The sequence below is a fragment of the Calidris pugnax genome, unplaced genomic scaffold (genome assembly GCF_001431845.1).
Source record: "Calidris pugnax isolate Ruff unplaced genomic scaffold, ASM143184v1 scaffold28, whole genome shotgun sequence".
Lineage (NCBI taxonomy): Eukaryota > Metazoa > Chordata > Aves > Charadriiformes > Scolopacidae > Calidris > Calidris pugnax.
In genome coordinates, this window is record NW_015090842.1 from 8,093,774 (window position 1) to 8,112,541 (window position 18,768).

Genomic DNA, 18,768 nt, shown 5'->3' on the forward strand with positions numbered 1-18,768 from the left:
CTGCTGATGAGGAGATGAGGGATTCTTAAGTTTCCTAGAACTAAATTAACTATTCCTACTCGATTCGCTCTGGCTGAACTTATATTATATTGCCCTCAAGGCTGCTAATTTGAAAAATGCTCTTGGATATATTTTTTATTTCTTTTTTTTTTTTTTTCCCTTTTCCTGATAGAGATCCAAGTGCTAATAAGGAGTTAAGTTACATTTCTTGGTAAGATTTCTTAATTGCCAATGCTGGCTGAAACATGAACAGTTCAGAGATTCTGTTGATTATGTCGGCCTGAATATTATTACATTGAAATCCCTTCAGGATAACTGCTGCTTTTGTTGTATCCATTGCATCATTTTTCTAATGTTGCTTGAACCCAGTACTACAATAATTTTGTGGATTGGAAGGAAATTAACTGTGTCCATAACACTGTGCCTCTTGAGTAGGCACTGCATTGCAACTGTCTCACAAAAGGATTTTTTGGTAGTGTTTGCTCCACCACCTGGGTGAAGCTTTTGAAGGAAATATTCAGCAGTCTGTAATTCTTCACCCACACAGCTCAAATATTTTACGTCAGTATGGGAGAAGTTCCTGCATCCATGAGCTCAGAAACAAGGGCTCTGGAATAGTTAAAATCCACATTTGCTCCAGGGACACCTGATTTGGGAAGGATGCTCTGGTCTGGTGGAAATGCTTATGCTAGGGCTGGATGCTCTAGGAGGGAGACGGACACCTGGAGTGAGCCCATCCAAAAACAGGGACTGAAATATTTCTGCACAGATGCAAAGCAGAAGACCTGGCTCCTTTGAAGGCCAATGAGTGATTTCAAGTAGCAGATCAAGAAACTGAGATGTGCATGGCATTACCGTTTCCCAACCTTGGTCCCTGTCCACAGATGGCTTTCAAAGCAAGCAGCTGCAGTGGGACATGTCCCCAGACACAGAGTGAGGCTTATCCCAAGGCAAGGCATGGAAATCTGTTTGACATTGGGTCAACCTTTCTGCACGAGGTCTGCGGTGCTTCAGCTCCGTACCTGCTGCTCCCATCAGAGCTCATTTAAAAACATGCCATTTCTACGCATGCACCTGAAAAAAAAATTAAAAAAAAAAAATGCCTTCAGACATATCATCCGTTACTCTGAGTCACCAGCAGCTTCAGAGGCCATTTGTTCAGTTTGAAAAATGGCATTTCTGAAGGTACAATATTAGCTTTAAGCTGCAGCTATCACTGTCTCATACATCAGCTCATTAAGAACACAGCTCGTCTCGATGGGGCCGATGCAGATGATAAGAGTCATCAAGTAGCAGCCTGTGACAGGAGGAGCAGGAGAGCCCTGGCCAGGCTGATTGGACTCAGCTGTCCTTTCCTCCCCATCCCCAGCTCCGTGAGGAATTCACAACTAGGTCTTATTTTCGTGGTTGCTTTTAGATTACTCTCACTCAAGTTACAGCGAGACTTCTTGTTTGTTTTTATTCTCTTTTCAGGAAATGCATCATTTTCTTCCCCGCCACCTGTAAAAATTGGTGTGCTCTCAATGTGTCCTCTGCAAATCCAAATCCTCGCTGCACCGTGGAAATATGTTTCTCGTTTTCCCGGTGTCATTTTCTCAGAAGTAATTTCTGTGTAAACTTTCCACCCTTCTTCTCCTGCTGTTTTCTGTCTTGTGTTCAAAAGGCCTTAAAACATGTCAATTTTCAGTTTCCTCCTATGGTACAACAATCTTTTTAGTAACTATGATAAGCATCTCTGCTGAAGATGCAAAAATGATTCACTGCTGTTGGCTGTGTGTTTCCCTCATGTTGTGTGTGCACTAGGAATAAGAAAAGGATTACTTACAACTCACAAAGTCTGATGGGATCTCTGAGGTGAATATAAACACTAGAAAAATAAAATGGATATCATTAGAAATTTTCATTTATTCTGTATTTACATGTGCTTGGTTATTTGCCGTGTTCCCTAAACCGAGGAGGAATGGCACAATCCTTATGCTAAATTGAAGGCTTATGGGAGATGAACGTGGGCAGGATTAGTAAGATATTTAAGGGCAACAGGAATTTTTCTTCTGTCTTATTTGCTGTTGTTTCTCATGACCCAACTCTGAGAGGAAAAGCAGTTGCTGTTGTTTCAAGAGCACAAGAGTGGGGGTGATTTTATCACTCAGATTAATGAAATCAGGTTTTCAGCCTTGGTTTCTGAACTCTGCTACCGGCCTCCTGCCTGGCCTTTATTGGCTCTTTGCATCTCCTCATCCTCCATCTTCCTCTCCAGCAGTGAACTCGGGACCACGTCACTGCTGCAACAAGAAGCTCTCTCCGCGCAGGTGATGCCGTCGCCTGAATGTCACACAGTTCTCTGGGCAAGGCAATCTTCTCTTGGAGTAAGAACAAGTTCTTGCGAGGTGAAAAGTTCAGATCAAAAATATTTCCATCCTGAGCCTAACCTTCCTGCCGTCAAAACCCATTGCCAGATTTCTATTGATATAAGTGAAAGCAGAATCAGCGCCCGCATAATGGGAAGCTTTGTTTTTTTCACGGTTTATTATTGCTATCAGTGACTCCTGTGTTACTGAGGGTCTATTATTCACGCTGTCTCCTGGATATCTCTCTCTCTCTTTTCATATTCCTTTTTCACTTCTTTGCACTGTCCCTGCCCGGGTGGATGAGATCATGGACCTGGCAGTTTTGCTTTTGGATGGCCTCTCACCTTATCAGATGGGATCAGAGTGTCCCATCTATTTGGCAAAGCCACATAGCCAGTGAATTCTGCACTTCATAGGAGCTCAATTACCAAAACCAGTGTATTTGTGGGCCTGAGCATCTCTTAGGTGAGAAAATGCCACAGGGAGCCCCATCTCCCCTGGGCTCGTACGGGCAGTGATGAGCTTGCCTGCTCCATGCACCCTGAGAAGATATATGGGTAGAGAGAAAGATATATGGGAAGAGAGAAAGTGAAATTCAGGAGAAAACAGAAGACAGAAATCACAAAAAAAATATGTTCTTGTGACCGAACTTCTCAAATCCTTTCACTGATCCGTACATTTCTGGCAGCAGGTCCCACCTCAATGGCTAAGCTTCCCCTGGACTTGCAAACCCACTTTCAAATGCCACAAGCAGGTATGGGATCCTGAGCCTTGGTTTGGGATCCCCAGCCAGGAGGGATGCTCCAGGCAGACAAACAGCCTTTATTGCACCAGCAGACCCAAAATTGCCACATCTTAACAAGTAAAAATGGCAAGAGCTGATGTCAGTGACTTGAATTTCATTCCAGTTAGTAAGGGAAACCTTTATCAGATGAGAAGGTTTTGTGGCATTTCTAAAGACAGACAAGCTTTGAGTTCACTTGACGTGCACCAGAAGCAAAGCTGATTTACTAGGAACACTATGTCTAGGGATGAGCGAGGCAGCGTGCTTCATCACATGCCATCACCCAGCACCTCCGACTGGCATCGCACCAAAAGGATTCAGCATTCAAAACATTCCTTTGTTTTTCTTTGTTTTTTTTTTTTTTTTCTTTCAATTTCTGCTCTTCTAAGTCCCAACTAAGATGAGAAGAGCCCAGAGCACCATCAGAGAAGACAGTTCACTCTTCACCAGGAAAAGGGGGAGGAAGAAAATCAGAACATACTTTGAAACCAGATAAACCAGTTCCCAATATTTATCTTCTGTGATGCACCAGTTTCATTTTTACTCAGTGAATAGCTCATTCTCTCTTCAAAGTCTGCTTGCCAAAAAGAAGATTGATTAAATAAAGGAAAAGAGAACATCCCCAGAGCCAGTATCTAGTTAGCAGATGAACTATCATCAATAGAAGGAAGTTAGAGAATGATTTCTAGCAGTCAGAGCCTTTCCATACTGTGGAAAAGCAGGAGGGGGAACAGGGAAAGCTTAAGACAGAGTTGGCTTGTTCAAGAAAAAGATCACATGAAGTGGTTGACTGTGTTTGGAGAGAATATAACTTCACAATCCAAATTTTCCCTCTCTACAAACTGTGTGAAATCCCTCACTGCCATTTTCAGCACAAACCATACCTTTTAAAGAAAAGACTGAAATTTTCTCCAAAGGCAGATGATTTGTTTTCCGCTCTAGAGCTTGCAAAAACACCCATCCTGCTGCACCAGATCCCATGATCTGAGTTGTGTTGGGCATGAGATCCAAGGTGTGTGCAAATGAACAGCTTGGAACTGCACCATCCTGCTCTGCCCCTGCATGAACCTACCTCTGCAGGGGAGAGGGAGGGAAGCAAAGCTGCTACGGCAGACACCATTGCTATGCCAGGAGATAATTGCCTATCTCTGATTTCTTCTCTAGTGTGTTGGTTTCTCAGGCAGAAGCAAAGCATTCATAACCTTTAACAACCCCTTCCACTGAGGCAGGGAGGAGGGGAGGTGAATATTGATCCTTCGGCTGCTGGAGGGACCTTCGAAGAGAGTCTTCTGTCCCAAGCTTCAGTCACTCAGAAGAAGCATGGTAAACAGACTAAAGGGACCTACTTGCTTAACTAATTTAGAAGAAAAGAGTCATCACATCTGAATGGAACGTCAGGGAGGTAGGAAACTGCCTGGAATCTACCACAGCATCCCTCTGTGAGGTGGATGAAGGGGAAGGGGGACGCAGGAGACCTGGCTCTTGCCCACTGGGTCACCAGAGAGAAGAGCTCCAGCAGAGAAACGCAGAGCAGCAGTGGGAGTTGACTGCTGCAAGCCCAAAAGTACCAAATCCAGAGCTGATTTATTTGTCCTCACTTTCACAGGCACTAAATGAGCCCAGATCCAGCCAGCCCAATCTGAGGACAACGTGCAGGCTCTGTTTTACCCCCTGTCACCAAGAGAGGGATCCTTTCTCCTGTCCCTGGAGGCTCGCCTGACATTTCTTTTAAAAATTAAGAAAACAAAGCCGTGTGAGTTGAGTGAAAGTGCAATTACACAACGCTTTGAAGTGCCTTGCTAATCCTCTTGCTCCCTCGGGACATGAGGCACAGGTTTGTGGGGTGACAGCCACATCGCTTCACCCAAATGTTGATGCTGGCTCACAGCAAAGGCGGTGGAGGAACTGCTGTCCCAGGACAACGCCAGGCACATGGACAGAAAGTGGCCCAAAACCCCTGTCCAGACAGACAGACCTTTGCTTCTGGCATCAACAGAGGAGATATTCCAGCAGAGATGATAATCTCAGTGGGTGCAGAAGCAGCCAGTATTGGTGATAATTATGAAGTCAATCTAAGCTTTTAGGGATGAAACCAAGGAAGACTATGGTAGGAACAGCGTCTCTATACTATTTAGGATACCTCAATACAGCTTGCAGGATGCTCTGTAGAAGAAGTAAGGCCAAGCGAGGCTGGTGTGGACCCTACCTTGCCTTCTTCTTAACCCTGACACAGCTCTGAAAGGAGATGTGGTTTCACCTCCCACCTTCCCAGCACCTCCCTCCTTGGAGCCAAGGGATGTCTCAGCTGCAAAGACCAAAGAGAGCAGAGAGCTGCTGGGCTGGCAGAGGGACTCAGGAGAGGCGTTCCCAGCCGCCTCCAGCATATTGGCACAGGCATCTGACCCCATCTATTTACACGGCGCTTAATGCTCTTGATGTCAGTGTAGAGATGTGTTAATAACCCAATTAAACTGTTCACCCAGCTATGTCAAATCCAATCGCTTGGGGAAGGCTTGTGTGCTTTGCTTTGTAATTCTTGTCCCACATTATGGCATGCAAAAGTGATGTCCTTGTGGCTGACACCTAGCTCCAGCTCGTCATCAACAGGCTCTCATGCAACATCAGGCAGTGAAGTGCCAACTTCTAAAGTTGTCTTGCATGAACACCACCTGCGCTAGCTGACCGCTTCCTCCCCACCATAAGGACGGGGGCAAAGAGACACGAGTGCATGAGATCACACGTGAAGCTTGGCAGACGTGCTGAGGAGCAGGTTGTGGCCTTCAAAAGTGGGAAATTGGCAAGACCTTGGCAAGTGGGCTGCAAAGGGGAGGGATTAAATACCTATGGCAAGGACGTTGCGTTGATGGGAGGACAACCCAGCAGCTGCTCACCAGCAGGGCACGGTGCAGAGCGTTGGTGGCACCTACCGTGCCAGCTGTGGCTACGTGCAGGCAGCAGGATGAGGGCTCAGGTCTGCCTGAACATGCCCATGCAAGGCTGACGCGACCGTGTCTCTGCTTTCCCATCCAGCAAAGGAAGGCAGGAATGTCCCTGCCCCACTCAGTTGCTTGGGAGGCTCCAGTCACTCCTGTCTGCGGAGGGATCAAAAGTCCCTATTTTGCAGAAGTCTTTGCCAGAAAAGACCAGCTATTAGTGTCCCTCTGTCATTACCCTTGGCTGTCACCCGCTGGATATAAGTGAGAAGCCTGTGAAGTTCACGTGTACAGGTATGTGTGTGTCCATATATATCCATGTATGTAGCAGATACACGCATATATATCAGTTTATTAACCACCTAATATTTAAATGAGGAGGTTGTATTTCCTTGAGATTGATCTGACTTCCTGCTCTATTGAACAAAACCTGTAAGCTCTGAGTGTCCTCAACACCATCCCCTCAACTACGAATTTCATACAAACTCTTCCTGAGGCAAAGAAATCGAAAACTGTGTTACATGGTCTCACTTGAAGAAAACATCTCCCTTCCAGACAGTACTTAAGCATGTGCTTAACTGCAGGCATGCTTAACGTCAGCTGGTATCCACAGAGCTGCAAAACACATCAATAAAGCTGAAGTTCGCTTCAACAATTCACTTAAGGGCTGTTCTGAACAGGGACAGACTTAAGCATGTGCTTAAATATTTTCTTGAATCTAAGCCTGTATTAGTGGAAAAGTCATTGTTCCATACTAGATTTTTATATGTCTGTGACTTTAGGGTAGTTTTAGTGTTCTCCACAGATCGCTTCTTTGGATGGATTCCTCCACTCATCATTAATATTTGGCGTCAACTGTCTTTCTTTCTCATCCATTCCCAGAGACAAGGAAAAATTTTCCCTTCTTTCCACGGATGTATTTATGTTCCCCATGGAAATTCTTCTCTATGATATATGAACTATTTTCAGAGAAGTTTAGCAAAGCCTAAATCACAAAGGGAAAGAAACCCTCCTCGGCTTGAGTTCATAAGGGGAAAAGTTGGGATTGCAGTGACCTGTAGTGTGAATTTTTTTCTCAAGTTTAATTGTTATTTCCATTCAAATCCCTTATATCCTTAGCCATAAATAAGACTCCTGAATAATCCTTAATTTTTTTGTCCCCATATCTGCCACCCATAAAATTAGGAGGGAATATTTAGGATCTGTCAAGATGATAAAGTGTCCTTTATGGTGGCCGAATGAAAGAAAGAATATAACTTTGGGAGAAGGCAACATGCTTTTCCTCAGTGTAGGATTTCCTCCACAGAGACATCATCACAGACTGTCAGAAGCTGGGCAACTCTCCAAAGGTTAGAGACGGGGCCAAAACTTATAATTTCTGCTTTACAGAGGGCCATTTCTGTCTCTGAGATTTTAAATACTGTCTCACCACAGCTGTGAAGTTCAGAGCTTGCAGATTGCAGCAAGCGCAAGACGTGAGCTCGCCAGCCTGGGATACTTCACATCTAGGGCTGGACAGGCTATTTCTAGTAAACTAGCTGGAAATGAGTGTTAAAGCCTGAGTGCCAGGACAGACACAGCCCCATTTTGTGAGACAATCTTTGCAACCACCATGGGAAAGCTCAGCTCTGCTGTCCCCCTCCTCCCTCCCTCCGCTGTGAGACGTGTGGAGCTCTCCATGGAGTGTCCACACCAAACCACCCTTAGATCCGCTGCCCCGAATAACCTCCCCTTGCCCTCTCCTTGTAGAGCTGAGTGTGGTCTGCTCAGCCGGGTGCATACCTCCGTGCCGGGGGAGCTGAGTCACCTAATTGTTGTTGGGGTGTTGTGTGGAGACCGGGACACAGGACTCTTTGTGTGAGAGCTTTGCGGAGACACAGGAAGGCAAGCGGTCTCGAATATTTCACATGTGAAGTTTCCGTGGTCCACAAGGTCACCCTCTGGATCAGACATCCACTGGGGGCTCGACTCCTACGCCTGCCGCTGTGCCTAAACCAGAGCGAGATGATGGAGAGGAGCCAGTCCCTTCTCAGGCCACCCAGGAGAGATGCACAGCTTACAGGACCCAAAAGATCCTCTCGTTAGCTGAGGATGGGGACAGGGTGTAGCTGCCCTTGACAGAAGGTGGGGTGACTTCACCTTTGACACTAGGGCAAACTGCTCTTAAGAGCAGGGGGTATCCTCTGAAGATACAGCCCTTTCGTATAAAATGCCACGTCCACATTCTGTGTCACATACACAGGACTCCGTGTAGCCATGACCTTGGTTTTGCATCCGAGCACTGTTCAATCAACACAACAAAATCCAGCGGGAAGCTGAGCCTGGGAAAGGTCCACGCAGCCCAGCCTGGCCCCCCAGCAGCCGTCCTTGGGGCCAAAACCGAGCTGCTGGTCTTACCCTCACTGGGGCAGAGTGAGACAGGATTTATGGGTTTGCAGATGTCCCTCTAAGAGCTACACACACACACACAAACCAACACACGGGAACCCCCAGTTCCTCGGCTCACAGATCCTTCCCAACCTCAGGAAATAAGAGGAGATGGATTTTCCCTTAGACATCATTACCGTGATAGAGTTCGGGAGGCAAATGCACAGCCCTGGCACCCATCCAACCAAGTAAGCCTGGGATAGGTTTTCTTTCAAGAATTTCAACCCATTCGTGTGCTTTCTTAATGATCCAAAGTCTTCAAGGAGTTGCCTTTTAGCTTTAGCTCCCTTTCAATATTTGTCATGTGTGTCAAAGTTGATTCTTCGTGTTTCCTCTGTAGCTTAACACACTCAAGGAGAAACTTCAGATCTTAGGCATTTGAAAGATATTTTTCCCCATTGATTTATTTTATTAATGGAAGAGAAGACCATAATTTTTAAAGTAAGGAGCAAAAATATACAAGCATGAGAGCGAAGACTTGATGCTAATGTCCTAGCACAGAAATCTTAATGAGTGACTGGAAAAAGTCGTGGAGCCACTTCTTCCTCATTATGGTCAGATAGACAAGCAAGTTTTGGTGCAGAACTGGTAAAGCCACCTGAGTGGCTTTGAGACAATAATTTATGCTTTCTTCCTGGAGTGGGGCAGGGTTGGGGATTTCACTCACGTGTTGTCCACATGCACCCGTGCGTCTGTGTATGAAAGGTGAAGGCCAAATGGGTCGCTCTGGGACGGAAGCAAAGCAGGGTCAAAGGAAACCCAAAGTCACATCTCAGGCAGCACATGCATCATTCACATTAGTCTGATGTACCAAGAGGACCCACTGCTGCACAACTCATTTGCAAGTACGTGTGGGTCACTACCACTTGTCCAGGCTGCTGAGCCCTTGGAAACCCTGGATAAATGCTCTACACCAGGCGGTCCTCCTAAGGAGCAGGAATGGGAACTGAAGGCCTCCCACCCTCTGGCTTCTGCAGGAACTCTTCTCGCGACATGCCTACACCTTCAGAAACTCAAGGAAAGACCAACAGGTCTTCAACATTTGGTGAGCCACCAGGTTGGTGAATGACTAGTCCTGTCTTGATTAAAGTCTTAACAAAAGCTTTTTATAGAGATAGGTTGGTCAAACAATCCAACAGAATTCCGTTAGATGCCTGCCCAGACAAAGCCTGCAAGTTGTTAATTAAGAGCTCAGGAAATCTTGCCTGAGCTCTGAGACAGGGGGAGAGAGTCCCCCTCCAAACACTCCTTGCTCCTCTTGGCTCTTGGCCCCAAGGAAGTCAGACCAGCAGGAGCTTCTGTAGCCCTGTGCCTGGAGTGGCAGGAGAGCACCTCCAACACCAGCTCCTCATCCTTACCTGTTAAAGCATTTAACTGGAGAGTTGCTTGCTCTGCATCAAAGCCGGGATGCACACACCCTGCAAACACCTGACGTCTAAGAGCCATCTCTAATTAAAATGAATGTTTTTTCCCTCTTTCAGGGGCCTTAGTTTGGGTTTCGTTCTTTTCCCCAGCAACAGAAATTGTATATGGATACAAAAACAACTAGTCCATGAGACTTCAAAGGGCTGACTTGCATCTCAGTCTGGTCTTGGGCTGTTTCTGTTCAGCCACAAGCTGTGTCAGACAAAGGTGGCTTTGCACACTTTACTACATGATTGCATTTCACACTCTAAACACAATTCTTTTTCTTAATTTTATAGAAACCACAGCTACAGTTTTTTTCTGCTTTGTTGTGCTAACGGCTGACCTGCTGTTTCCTATTGCTGCTCAAGCCATAAGTAAAACACTTTTGAAATAAGTTGAGAAAATCAAAGTGGTCAATTCAAAGAGACCCATCATGCTGCAAAGGAGTGCAGAGCAGCTAGGTGCCCTGTTTTAAGCTTTAACTTAGACTGTTACTATTTACTCTCATTAAATCCACAGTCATCTGGCTTAATTTGGTTTGCCAGGAATTTAGTTTAAGATAATTTAGTATAGGATCAGAGTCACCAGCCTTTCCCCCCACCCCCCCCTTTTAGGAAAGAGGATAATAATAGAGGACTTTTTTTTTTTTTCCATGAAAGCATATGCAATTTCCTCTATAGCCATCCAAAACAAATAATCAGGAGATTTCCCCATGTTTACAATGGGGCTTTCTACTGACCTTCTCCGCAAAGCACTTTAGGAGAAATCAGTGAAAAATACTCCGTAAGAAGTGGGTCACAATTACTGTTATTGTTACTTAGAATTAATGTAAGGTCTAATCTGAAACCAGACACAACAATTAAGGCCTTCTCCTTGCCCTTTTCATAACAAAGCAATTACATTTAACAGTAGGTACAGTTAAATTGGAATAAATCTGGTTTGTATACAGAGACATTTCATGTTTATTAATAATTATTGTGTCCACAGTGTTTAGACCAATTCCAAATATAAGCCATAGCGATGTATAAAAACTTTTCTCATCGGTGTAATTGAGTCAACATGACTGACTTGGCTCTCACACTTTTTTGAATGACTGTAATCATATCAAGGCAAAAGTGGGTACATGAGCCTCAATCTGTAGCAAAACATAAGATGGACAAAAGTGAGGGTAATGTTTTCAGATGACATGGGGAAAGTAGATTTATTTGGCCCATAATTTGATAAGTCTTTGCAAATTTCTTTGTGTGATACCTCTGCTTGTGGAACCAACTAGTGGGATACTTCTAAGTCACATCACTGATGTGACTCCCATTCGGGAGTCCCTGCTCTAAATCCTCAGTGTGGAAGGAAACTAGTGATATCTTACCTCCACTGCAGCACAACCCAAGCAAGAACAGCTTGTAAGGAAAATAAAAGGAGTCTTTGGGGGCAGTTTAAACTGCCAGCCAAGCTGACAGCTAGCCTGAAAGAAGCCCTCTGCTGCAGGTGAATCTCACCCCCCTTAATGCCCTAAGGCACAGACCTTACCCAGCTCCTCCATATACAACCAAATCATCCACCCTAAATCTAGTGCCTCAGGTGGTTGGAAGCTCAGCTCTCTGGAGGTGCTTTGCTGTCCTGGTAAGTTCTGGACACGGTTTTGGTGGCCAGTGTAGACCAGGTATTGAGTTGTTAGATGAATGGTGTTGATTGGGATGAATCCCATGTGAAGTGCCCTGCCCAGGTTTGCACAAGTAATGGTAGAGACATAAAGAGATCTCTAGGAAGGAGCAACCTCACCTCTGTGCTTTGCTTTCGGGGATGTGATTACAATATTTTATGCAAAGCATACCAGGAGCTTGAGGTCCACATTGCCTTCAGGACTCAGATCCTCATGATGGAAACATGTGAGTCTGTCTGCTGAGCTCAAAAAAACCAGTTTGAGGATGCAGTTACCATGATATGGCTGATCGCTGAGTCCTTGTTCCTGCAAAGACCTCTGGGAAGATCTCACTCATGTGAAGCTCTTAGTGAGACAGGGATAAAAAGGGGAGAGACTGTTTTTCAAATCATATTTAATTGCTATGATATAATGAAGTGTCTTGAGATGTGACGTAGCTCCAAATAGTCCTGCTAGAAAAGATACCTGTTCTGTTTGGTGAGGACAGTGCTGGTAGAGGCAGGGGGTGCTGGTTCAGGAACAGACACCACAAGACCCCTCATATATTTAAGTTTCTGCAGGACTACCATTACCATCAAAGCCAATGCTGCACGGCTCAAAAAGTACAGAGGAAAGTACAATAAGAAACGAGAGAATAAGGATGATGAAATAGAACCTTTTGCTGTTCTATATATCTGCCTTTAGGGAGGTAGATGCTATCAGGTGCCTACTCAGCATCTCGCTCGTTAGGTCTCTGCTGTGCTGACGGACGGGCATACGAGCAGCTGAGACAAGTGGAGAGACAAGGCCAGCTTTTGCAAGAGATGAAGAGCTCCTTACGCACTGCGAGATCACAAATCCATCACACGAACTCTAATGAGGGGGCTGAGCCAGTACAAATACAACTGTTTAACAGTTTATTTTAATCATCCAGTGAGAATGAAATAACTTAAAAGGATTCACGTTGCCAACTGTCTTTTTTTTTTTTTTCCCCTCCTCCCTTTCTTGCATGGTATTTGTTAGAAATCAGGATTTTCCTTAACTAAATGTCTTGTGGTCTCCTTAGCTTTGTTTCTTAACAGGGTTGTCTTTATGTTAGTTTTCTTTGGCTTCCCAATAGAAGAGTAACAGATTTCTTTTGAAGTTTTTATTGATGAATGAGCTCCTATAAATAACTCTCTGTGGCAGCAGCTTGATCTCAGAGTTTACTCTGGAATAATAGTAGCAATGGGAATGGAGGAAATTTATGGCAGCGTGACATGAAATAGTTTAATGGGCTTCATACTGTTTAACTTAATCTTTACAGATGTAAAAACAGAAATACAATTATTTTAACAACTATTATTACATATTGCTTTTCTAATGAAAACAGCGACTTAGTAAGCAATCGAAGGCAGGTAGTGAAGAATTAAGGAGTCCACCTCACTGCAGATCCAGGAATTAGTGTGTTGGGCCAGTGTTATTTGCAAACCTTCATCTGAAGAGCTGAGGGAGACCTGAGGTGGCTGAGGAGGATGGGTCTGCAGGTGGGACTTGGCACTTGCATGTAAAGCTGAGTCACGGCACTTCAGATAACCTGTAGATGCTTGAAGCTGCCTAAAACCAGTGGAAGGGGTGGAGCCCTTTCTTTGGAGGAAAAACAAAATAAAACAGACTCTCAGTGTCTTCTTCCATGCCCCCTTGTTTCACCTGCTTGGTGAGGAGCTGATCCCAGTCCCACCAAAGCCCGTGGGTATCTTTGGTGACGCTGGGGGATACTTGGCCAAATCCCTTTTGCCGTGTAGCCCTGTGAGTGGTGTGGCTGTAATCCTCCCACCTTAGGAGCTGAAACAGGTGCTACACTCTCCCCAGCCAAAGGATGGAAAGGATGGAGGGAGATGATGAAAACTGAGCATAATTTCCAGGCTCCAGCCCTCTGACACTGACCCCATAAAAGAGAATTTAACTGCTTGCCATTGCAAGTCTGCTCATCTTTGCTTGTTTCTCTAAGGTGAGGTCTTTTAACATAAAGACAGTTCAAACGCACCTCTTTTACCTGGATAAACTCAGGAAGGTGATGCTAGAAGAAAGGAAAGGAAAGCCTTCTGTCCAAATGCCTGACTCGCAGGCAGACTGGCATTTAACCCAGCTGAGGGTTTGGCCAGGGGACTTCAATCAGGGTGCAAGGGCTGGGTGTAAAACACGGTATCATAATTGCTAGGAAGAGCACAGGGTCTCATTCAAAGGTCAGACTTCCTTTGCAGGGGCTTGAGGGTGGCTTGGAGCCAACCACAGCTCGGCTCTGCTTTTTGGTGCTTTGCAGAGAGCTTGAGTAAATATTGAAAGATGGTGATGCGTGGCGTAATTGCTAAAACAATAGCTGACTGCTAATGGGGGTGTTTCCTCCTTGAGGGAGCGTTGTTTGAAACGGAATCGCAATGAAAATTATTAGCATTGTGTTTTGAGCTATTTAGTGGGAAATTTGCATTATTCATCATGCTTTCCAATCCGCAGAAATTGCCTGCGCAAGAAATAACTTGCAAATTCTTACTCCATTTCCAAAAATGTGGGAAAGTTTATTTATTTCTCCATGCATTCCTGATTCGCAATGTGCTCTCTAAAAATGTCGCTAAGATTTAGGCTAACCAAGCTCATGCTAAATTTAGCAACTATATTTTAAATAAACATTCTTTACGCTTTACTGAACTGGCTTTGAAGCTGGCTTAAAACAAATTGCGTTCACATGAACATTAACAATGTTTTACTTTGGACTAAGTGAACATCTGAATAAGTAATAACGTATTATTCAGTATAACCTGAAAATGAGATTTAGGAGATCTAACTCAGCCAATTTAGGAAAGATTCCTACGAGGAATACCAAATCAGACCCGTATTTATTTCTGGAAGAGTCCATTCTGTTCTGCTTGACCACACGAAACTTTCTTTGGGTGTCGTATTGGACACTGTGAGCTACGAGCCTCGGTGAAATCAGCTGTGACTTAGCACGCACTGCGTTTGAGGAATCTGGCCCATTTTAAAGCACTTAATGATTTGTCTGGATGAAGCACTAAAAATATACTGTGGGGAGCAATTATGCAATGTCCAGACTGATGGATTGCATAACCTTGTAGACCTTTTCCATCTGTAACTTCTCTAATTCTATGATCTTGTCTTCTTGCTCTTTCACTTAAAATCAAATATGTGATCTGTTTAATATCCAAAAGGCTGTCTCCCAGGAGGGCTCTTCTGGGTGTGCAGGGCGGGTGAATCGTAACGAAGTAACGAAGCGGATCCTTCTCCCCCTTTCATTTTGAGAATTGGCTGCTTTTCACACCGGGCTTAGAAGCAATTAGCAGGAGACCAGTGGGTTTTGGTGTAAAAAAGGATGCTCTCTCCATTATGTACCTTCCTTGGCAAAGGATAACTGTTAAAATTTACTATTAAAAGATGGGGAGGGAAGTAGAAGTGATTACAAAGTCTCTTAGAGTTATGTTACCTTGAAATCAAACATGGACAGCCACGCACTTGGAGTGACAAGCCCTGGAAGTGGCTTCCGCTCATGTTTAAATACTTGATTTCTTTTTTATGTGCTGTGGGACCAAGTTTAAGAGAACACACACTGAGCATATTTGAAGACTGGAAGCCCCATTTATGAGAAATTAAATTCCTGAATTATTTTAATATGCCAAATTTTCAGTTCCTCTCATAGGAAGCCTGTGTTTGGAGCGAAGCTGCTCCATGAACCGAACGACTCCGCTGTGAGCCTCTTCCACTGCGTGCTCTTCTCTGCTCCTAGGAGTTAAAATTGGCTGCAGACCTCGGAGACGTGAAACCTTGCTCGGTTGGGAGAGGTCATTCCTCTCCAGCAGAACGGAAAGGCATATATATATCGCCCACACAAGAAGTATGCTGTTTATACTGCATCATAGGCTATTTTCTACATTTCTTCACAGTATTTCAGACTTGTGTTTATAGCCAGCCCCGTGAGGTTGGGAAAGCCGGGAGAGGGGGGGAAGATTCCAGGGATGAGTTAAACACTGGGTGGCAGTTTTGTGTTTGGCAGCAGCTTTTTTGGGGGGTTGTGAAACAGGTGTGAAACCGTTGGCATCGATCATTCGCAGCTTGTCAAGCCCTTTATATTTGTATGGCATGTTGTCTGCCTCGTCCTGCACAGCACCAAAATTCATGGGATGTACAGAGGAATAAAGGATGCTCGGGTACATCCAAATGGCAGGTAATGGGGTATTGACGTGCACGCTTATTTCTCTGCACTGGAGCACTGTTGTTTTTATTGTCCCATTACTTCTTCTCCTCTCTATATAAACAGATGACGTGCAAGAGCCGCGTGCGGTTAGTCATGTTGGCAATAAGACCCTTTTTCTCAGTATTTATCCCCGGCAAGTTACATCAACGGCCTGAGCCCAATTAAGTCCAAATTACCACTCGTAACTATTCACCTGGTTCTGAGTTCGTTCGAGTTAGTGTCACCCTCGTGCAGAATGCGTTAAGGCTACTAATTTTACTCTCCCAAGTGAAACCAAAATCAGGCACAGTGAGGCTTTTAAACGCTGCAGCTGTACTTGGTCCCACTCCACTACAACAAAACAGAAATAAAATCAAATGTCGCCATGAGCAAAGCTTCATAAAAAAATAAATTTCCATGGCATAGAAGAAGGCACATCTCACAAAAAAGGTGCCTGTGATAAAAGCACGCATTGTGTACAGATCAAACTGCAAGCCTAATGTGAGACTTACTCCTTCAGATGATTCTTTTTCATTCTTTTTTGACCAAAATCTGCCCAGAAAGGGCCCTGAGGTGGAGGGGGTACACCTCTACAAGCAGGAAAGGAATAAAAGCCCTGTCTGCAGGTCCAGAAAGGTACTTTGGGAGCTGGAATAGGAGCTGAGAGGTGCCAAAACTGGGGGGGTCACAGCTGGGACGCCAAGTGAGGAGAAAGGGAAGCAAAGGAGCCTGAAGACAGAGGTTAAAACTGCTTTGGAGGGTATTTAGTGGATTTTTTTCTTTGTGTGGGGCTGTCCTCATGCTCGGTGCATGCAGAAGCAAGCACTCAGCATCACTGATGGCATCTGCTTTGCCAGCACCTCCCAGACACGTGCGGACACCCTGGGATGGTGAGGCTGCTCAGCACTGGTCCATGTCCTGCACAGGTCTCCCTGAACCTGATGGGAATGTCCTCAGCTCCTTCAGAGGAGGGTTTTTAAAGAAGCAAAAAGGGAATAAACCACCTTGTAACTGAGAGCATAAATAATCACTTCCTGGGGGCAAACCCCTCCAGGCTGTGGGGTGACCAGGAATGAAGGATTCCCACCTGTGGCAACCAGCTCTACGGCTTGATGGACACACACATCCTCGGAGGCAGCGTTAACCTCCCATCTCACAGACGTACCCAAGTCCTGGCACAGGCAAGCAGCTGGGGATGGAGAGATGATTTGAGGTCTCTGCTGAGCAAGAACTGAGCTGGATCTTTTCCCTACCCCTGCAGCTTCCACAGAGTGATGTTATGACACAGACTCTGCAAAGACCGGTGATGTCAGCCCCAAGACTTGAACAGAAACCTCCTCCACTTATTTAACTTGCTATAATACCTGTCTTGATGAGCATCTTTCTTTGGGGAAACTCATCATCAGTTTCCATCCTTTGGAGGTTTTCTGTACTTCCCCACGTGAGAGCTCTTTGCTTTGTGTTGAAATGAGCCCCTCTGAGCTCCTGGTCCAGGCGTCAAAGCAGTTTGATGTCAGCCATCCTCTGCAAAAGCTGAATCCCAACTCACCTGAGAAACCCAGATTCCCAATAGTCCAGGTGCTAATTTAAGGACAGGCTTTGCTAGCGAGATGGGGTGGGATGGAGGGAGGGGAGGGAGGGAGAAACAGAATCATTTTGGGAAACATTATCTCAGTCGCAAGGAACGAATAATTTCCCAGGCCCCTATTTTTAGCCTCTCCCACTTTTTACCTCTCCTGGCAGCGTGGTCCATCATGCCATCCCCGGGATATTTGGAGCAGAGCTCACTGCTGTGTCCAGCTCCTCAGCCCTCCAGCTGCACGAGCCAAGGGGTGTTTTACAACACATCAGCCACAGTCCTGAACAAAATAACTTTTATTGGATATAGGTTTGGTTTCATAATGAAAATTGAGAATATAGATATTTTTTTTTTCCAAAAGGGCATTTATCCACTAATATACAAAAAGCCTCTATTTATGGAAAAAAAAAAAAAAGAGAGAGAGAGAAGAATTATTCCTGATTGCTTGTAATGTGGCTGGATTCTTCCCTCTTTAAGAAAAAAGGAAGCTTTAAAAACATAGCTGATGTCTGGGTTGTTAACACAAGTGCTTCAAAACACACTGATGAGCCTCCACAACCCTAGGGATGCCAAGTGAGGAGAAAGGGAAGCAAAGGAGCCTGAATACAGAGGTTAAAACTGCTTTGGTCTGTTTCAGTCTTTTTTGGTCAGAAGCAACTGATCCCAGCGAGACATGGAAACCGGCCGCATCTCCACATTGACAACATGTTTGCTCATCCATCCCCCTCTCTCTGGCCACATCAGTGAGACAGAAACTCTTACCACGATACTCCAGAAGCACAAGTGCTAGGCAGGAAACCAGCTTGCGTTAACGCCATGAGTTATATACAGTGCTGAGTCAAAGCAAGCAGGATTGTGCAGAATGAGCCTGGATGGTTTGGTCTGCCCTTATTTCAGCCCCTTTTACCTGCCTTTTACCCACTCCGAGGACTGGGCCAGTAGGGCAGTATCAGGAATCATTAGGTGCAGGGTATTAATGGCAAAACAAAACTCAGCCTCCTCCCCCAGGGATGGAAGGGGTGGGTTTGGTTTTCAAAAGAAAAAAAAGAAAAAAAAAAAAAGAAAAAAAAAACTGGAGACCCAAAGAGCTTGGCAGAAACCAGGGCTGAGAAACCTGAGGAATGCAAAGACTAAAGGTGCAGAGCAAACCCGATGGAGTGTCTTGGAGGGCAGGCTGAGACCCCCTCCCCCTGCTGCCCTGCCTCTGTAGCTCCACCACCCACGGGAAAAGCAAGCCGTTTTACCTTTAAAAGTCGATCTGGTAGGGGGGTGGGAGGCAACGGCTAAAAGAGAGCTCCGCAGCAAGACGTGCCTTGAAAAATGCCCTGAAATCCTGAGTCACCTTTTATCGTCGTTTTTTTTTTTTATCATGGGTTTTTTTTGGTCTTTACCCGCTTGGCGAGGTCTGAGTCCGGTCTCTCCCTCCCGG

General features: G+C 45.2%; 1 protein-coding gene across 1 annotated transcript in view; it reads right to left on the bottom strand.

Annotated features, from left to right (window-relative positions):
* The window catches only part of FOXL1 (forkhead box L1), a 44,989-nt gene that overhangs the window by 25,304 nt on the left and 917 nt on the right, over positions 1–18,768 (bottom strand). The gene's annotated exons all lie outside the window — the stretch shown is intronic.